This window comes from Calypte anna, chromosome 4, assembly GCF_003957555.1.
Source record: "Calypte anna isolate BGI_N300 chromosome 4, bCalAnn1_v1.p, whole genome shotgun sequence".
Lineage (NCBI taxonomy): Eukaryota > Metazoa > Chordata > Aves > Apodiformes > Trochilidae > Calypte > Calypte anna.
The window spans coordinates 10,643,054-10,649,162 of NC_044247.1; the positions used below are offsets into that span (position 1 = coordinate 10,643,054).

Consider the following 6,109-nt stretch of genomic DNA (forward strand, 5'->3'; position numbering starts at 1 on the left):
TGAAAGGTCAGTCATACTTTGTTATAAACACTGGAAAAGATGAGCACTTTGGCAGTGGGGAGAGCAGCTTTGGGGAGTGACAAGACGAAGAAAAAGACAATAATGAAGGAACCTGAGCAGGCAACAGGTAAAACACTTGGTATGTTCTATAAGGATGTTATCTAGACTGCAATTAGGAAAATAAAAGGTGAAGGTTACTGGCAAACAGCAAGGTTACTGATCTCTAAACCTCAGCCTGTTGCACTGAAAACTACTGAAGTATCAAAGAATTAAACATTAATAAGAACATTACAAAACCAAAGCCAAAACCCCCTCCTCCCTCTTTGCCTGCCTGAAAAGTCAGTCATACTTTGTTAAAAACATTGGAAAAGATGAGCATTCTGCATTTGAAGAGCTCAGTACCATAAAATATAAGGAGTTCTCACTGAAAGTTTCCCAAAGTCTCTATCAATCACTCCTGCCAAGTTTCAGTTGAAACAAAAAAAAACTTTTAGGGTAGAAATTTTTTAATACCTACTATTAAGTCTCTGGTAACTTTTTTTGTGGGGTTGCTTTGCAAGTCTAAAAAAAAAAAGCTACTGTCCTTGTTTTTGTATTTACTGGAGACAGTGAGCTGTGCCAGTTCCCACCTCTGCCCCTTAACAGCTCAGAGCCACTTGAGACACCTCAGTCAGGCTGGTACAGGCAGTAAATAGGTAATGACACCAGGCAGGTCTGATTTATACTCAGATACAAGGTTGTGTGTTTTTCTAACAAGCTGCTTGTTTTCTTTCAGGAATGAAAGAACTCCCTAAGCCACCAGAGCTGCTCAAAGGAGTTCAAATTGCTTTACTTTCTGCTACTTTGCATCTGAGAGGTTCAGTCTGATAGTGAGAAGGCCTGGGGAACACATTAAGGACATGGGAGCATGAAGATGATGGAAAATAAGTCTCATCCTTACCATAAAGAACTGGAGACCCCGTGTCCATTCCGTGCCACTCACAGCTGTGTACAAATGGTGTCTGTACCTCCTCAGGCTTCCTTTTGCTCAGAGGAGAGTGGGGTGCTGTGCTTTGCCAACTTCTGTTCTCCAGCCAGTCCTGAAGCAACCTAAGAGACAAAAGAGAAGAAGTCTGAAACCTTTTCCCCTTTGTACTGTCCCTGATGAGAGAATGCCACTGCTCCAAGTCCTGTATGCACCAAACGTCTCCACAGGAGCAGCCACAGACTGCTCTGTACCACTGATGCCTCCTGAAGATGACCCAGAAACTTCATGGGCAACTTCAGTACCTCTGGAAAATGCTGACCTTACCTCTGTTTTTTTATGGGAAGCTAAAACCCAAAGGGAAATTAAGTTATCTCACTGCAGGTATAGAGCTCCTTGCAGTGAGCTACTGAATTGGCAAGTACTGGAGTTACCTGATTCAGTGAATGGGGCAAGTGCTCATTTTAAAGAATTATTACTGAGCTCAGAGTAGATGGATTTCTCAGCTGAACCTTTATAAGGCCCCAAACCAGCCATGTGTATTTATTTGCTCTGCTTGAACAAACTTCACCAACCTGCTATATTTTTATATTAAAAAAAATGTAGTATGAATATAGCTCACAGACTAAATGTCATGATCAGTCCAACCCTCTGCCCTTTACAAGTTTTCCTCCTTTCAGGACCACTTAAATTCTCTCTAAATGATTTGGTGTGAAGTAGCATCACAGTGCAAAGAACAGGGGGGAGATTTTAAGCTATACAATCAAATGCTGCTAGCTGCTCATCCAGGGGTTCTGGCTTTGCTTTACTTCTGCAGACATATATTTCTATTCACAAATAATATATATCACAGACAATGTTTAAGGGTGAAAGAATGCTGTAGGCTTTGTGTAACTTTGAAATAAACAGAAGTACAACTTTCTGAATCCTGTCTGTCTGTATTGAAAACACCTCATGTCTACATGACAGGCTGGAGGGGGTGCTTCAGGTGGTGTCATGCCACCCTTTTTTTGGGACAATTTGTTCCTCTAAATGGATCTTTCCAAGTAGAGCAGCAGTGTCAGGTCCCTTGCCTTGCTCCTGCTGCCAGCCCTGTTACTGCTAGGATGTCACAGATGAGCTCAGGATCTTCCTAATGGGGAAAAGGAGTCAGGGGTAGAACCTGTTCTGTGAGGGGCTCCAATCTAAGACTGGCCTCCAAAATCAGACAACCATCTACAGAAAGGTTTTAATTAGTTAAAAATTAATTATCCTCATTTGGACAAAGAGTACCTTGCCCCACTGAAATGAAGAATTATATTAAATTCTAAAATAACCCCCTCCTTTCTGTAGAGCAGCTGGCTGTACAGCACACACACACAGCCTGAACACACTGATGACACAGCAGTCCCAGGGCCTTCTGTCCCAAGAAATTATTTTAGTTACTTCCACCTGCTGACTCTTCACCTGAACTACAGAAAGAACTACAGAAAGAACACCACACTTCTTTAGTGCCATCATTGTTCTGTGTAAGAGTGCAGTTCTGACTGCAGGAGACACAAAAGAATTTGCAGACTTACTGTACTCAGAAGATGCTGCAGAGAGCTGGAACGTGGAGTGTGAATGGACTCCTCAGGCACTGCAAGGCTTGTGCAGCTTCTCACTGACCCCTCCATCCAGTAACACTCACCAAGGTCTGACTGGTCCAGTTTGCTACCAAGGAAAGACAGATGTCAGTCCTGGACGGTGCAGCAGGGATCAGATTTGTAGTGTTAAGCAAGAGATACTTGCTTGACAAAAATCTGTATTTGAGGGGCTGGTTCTGCTCCCAAAACAGCTTTATTTAAAAAGCAAGTTTAGTACTTTTTATTATAAAAGTACATTTTATTTGCTGGAGTGTCATTTACTGCCTCTTTGCTGTTGAACAAACTGATTTACCTAACATTATTTCTGCTGGAGTTTACAGAAACACATGTCTCATTTACTCCTCTGTCTGCAGTCATTTTTACACTAATTACAAACAGCACACTTCAAAGAATTTTTCACCTCCATATCAGGTAGCTCCTCTGAGACTTCTCTGGTTTTAATTAGAAAACCCAAAGACAGCATTTACTTACACATTTACACCAGCAGACATCCTGCCCTGTTAGACTTCATCAGTAGTGTTATTAATTAAACCCTCACTGCCTGAACAGCTCTGGCAGGGTGCAGAGGTTCTTTTCTACAGTAGAAAATTGCCTTCTGATTTTCCTTACTTTCCCATTACTTTGTATGCAATATAAACACTGTCTGCCTCAGCTGTAAAATAAAAGCCAAAGGCAGCCCTAGCTTACCTTGAGAGTACTCTGCTGTGTTCTTCCATATTTCCTCTGTCTCAGTTTCATTAATTGTGGGCATTTGAAACCTGTAGGAAAAAAATACAGACTATGATCAAGACATAACTGATTTTTAACTGCTCCTGGCTTTCAGAGAGTTCTTAGCTTGTTGTTCAAATAAAAAACCCACTATCAATAAATCTGGTATTTCACACCCACCCTTCCACATGTCTGTGAAACTCCCTGCTTGCTCAAGCAGCCAGGGTGTGTTTTACAGCAGGTGCAGCACTGCAGGAGCACAGCCCAGAGCAGCTCAATCTCCTGTTTGTGCTCCCAGGCAGCACGTGTCACCCTTCCTGCTCTGTGCTGGGAAACACAACTCACCCCCTTAGTGCTGCTGCAGGGACAGATTCAGAACAAGGTGACAAGCAGAGATTGTTGTCAAGAGATACAAAATGTGGCAAAGAAATACAAAAACGTCACCAAGGAAAGCATGAAAAATGATCATGTCTACCAAGAGGAACTTTAAAAGAGCAGAGAACATCTTCACAACAAGGCTCCTGTTGAGAACACCAACCAACCCCTTGCTTTAATAGGGAATTTCACCCACCAGGGAACCACTGCTGTATGAAAAAAGGAGGGCGCTACCTGAGTCTGACCTTCTGCTGAACATATAACCAAGATATATGTAAAAGGATCCTAAATTACTCAGTTAATTATGAATTAAATTAATGACTGACATCAAAACCACACACACAGAGTAGGAGCACTGCACATCACAGCACTTCCTCTTGGGTTTCTCATCCATTTATTTTCTCTTCCTTAACCCCAACTTCTGCCTCCTTCCCCCCACAGCCCCAGTGTCACACCCACAACACACTGCACAGGCCTTTTCTTTTTGGTTCCTTCCTCCTTCCACCCATCACAGTATTCATACACAGCATTTCAAACTGCAACACAAGCTGTAAGATCAGCCTCAGCCATAAATATCTCAGCAGCACTCGACAGAACCAGCAAAGGGCCAAGCAGAAGCAAACACTCTCCCAGGGGTAAAAGCAAAATGTCTGACAAGTTATTTTTAAACTATTTGAAACTGCACAACAAATGAGTAGTAATCCATTAACCTGAGCACTGTGTGGGTTAAATCTTGAGGCTTCTCCTCTCTCTGACAGACCTTGTTCCCATGGTCTCTCTTCTTACATTCCATTGCCCATACTCTGCTGAGAGAAGAGACAAACAATTAATATAAAGGAAGAACCATTCAAAACACCAATGCAATAAACCAACCAAAGAAAGGCAGAAACTCATCCTAGCAGCAGTCAGGGCTGCAAAGTTCAACAGCTCTGTCCCTCACCATCAAAAGGAGAGGGGCTCACACAGGCTGTAGCACTCTGCACCTTCTCCAAGTCCCACCTACTTTCCTGTACTTACACCTTAGCTGATAATGACCAACTGCAGCTGTGTTTTTTTCCAACCACTATTCCCTCCTTCACATCTTGAAAAATGTGCTCCTCACAGATTGTAATGTTCCAAAAAGTAGGATCTATTTTTTCCCCTAATTAAAAAGAAATCTCCTTAGGTGGGCTTACAGGTTGTTGAACTTCAACATCAATTCCAGCTTCTGGAATACCAAGTAACAGAACTTCATCATCCTAGAATATATTGAAGCTGTAGAGGAATTGATCTTTAATCATCATACACTGTACACTTTCTGCTATCATTAAGTATGTTTAAAAAACTTTATACCCTTTACACTATGGAGTTTTAGGACAAGAAAAAAACAGATGCATGAGAAAATCAAAGTAATCAAGCTGCTGCCTTGAAGGTAAGACCAGTAGACAGCACTCACCAACTCTGAGCTAAACAAAATTCTACACAAAAAACTCCTCATCAGGGAAGAATTAACCCACAGATGAAATTTTAAAATACCAGGTATGTAAAGCTCCAAGTCTTTCACTGCACTCCTTGGTGGAAACATTACTGTAATCCTCACACACACTGTAAGATGGGAACATTAGTTCAGTTTGCCAGTAAATCCCAAGTATGAAGAAGAAAAGTTACCAAAACCATGAATGCAATGCTTAAAAGCATGATGTCCATCCTGCACACTGCTGTCTGAAACACTACCTCTCCACAGTTTCATTTCTGGCATTTCCAGCCCCTCCCACCCTGTTCTGTACCCCACAAACTCTGGTGGACCCTCAGGCAATGTGGGATTGAATCCTTCTACAAAGCTGGCTACAGAAAATCTGGAAAAGACACAAGTACCTGATCATTCCATGCATCCACAGGGTGGGCACAGGAGCCAGCACAGCCGTGTGCTGTGTCACAGGCAGAGCCATCACCTCTGGGCTGCCATGAAGAAACTCCTTCAGTCTGTGTACTCAACATTCAGGAACAAAGCATTTAAACTGTCAACAAAACACAACTTTGATCTCTAGGTTGTTTTTTTTTTGAAGGCTATGGTCCTCTCCTTTCACTGCTGGGCATACAGAAACCAAAATAGTATAAACAAAGCCCACACAAATGGGCTCATGCCTGCATTGCTTCTGTTTCTTAGCACAAAACCTAAGAGTTCCCTGGCTAAATGACTGCTGGAAATCCTTGATGAAGAGTTCAGTCCGCATCTCACTCTCTTCTGAAGGTTTTAACCTATTACTGATGTGATAGTGCAAGTACTCTAGAAGGGAGGAAAATGTAAAAAGCAATATTTTCAGTATTTTGCTTTGCAAACTGTTCTTACTAAAACAGATAAAAAGAAAAAGAATCTTACCTGGCTTTTCCCCCATATCTATGAGAAGTTTTATGTCATCTTTACTTAAAGGAAAAATATTTCAAACGAGTGTTAGAA

General features: G+C 41.9%; 1 long non-coding RNA gene across 1 annotated transcript; it reads right to left on the minus strand.

Moving 5' to 3' along the window:
• Nucleotides 1–552: 552 nt before the first annotated feature.
• LOC115598206 lies at nucleotides 553–4,991 on the minus strand. The gene is made up of 4 exons (XR_003987481.1): nucleotides 4,383–4,991; nucleotides 3,277–3,347; nucleotides 2,524–2,656; nucleotides 553–1,089 (listed from the first exon to the last, which is right to left on the minus strand). It is a non-coding gene; the product is annotated as an uncharacterized LOC115598206 (long non-coding RNA).
• Between the last annotated feature and the right edge of the window lie 1,118 nt (nucleotides 4,992–6,109).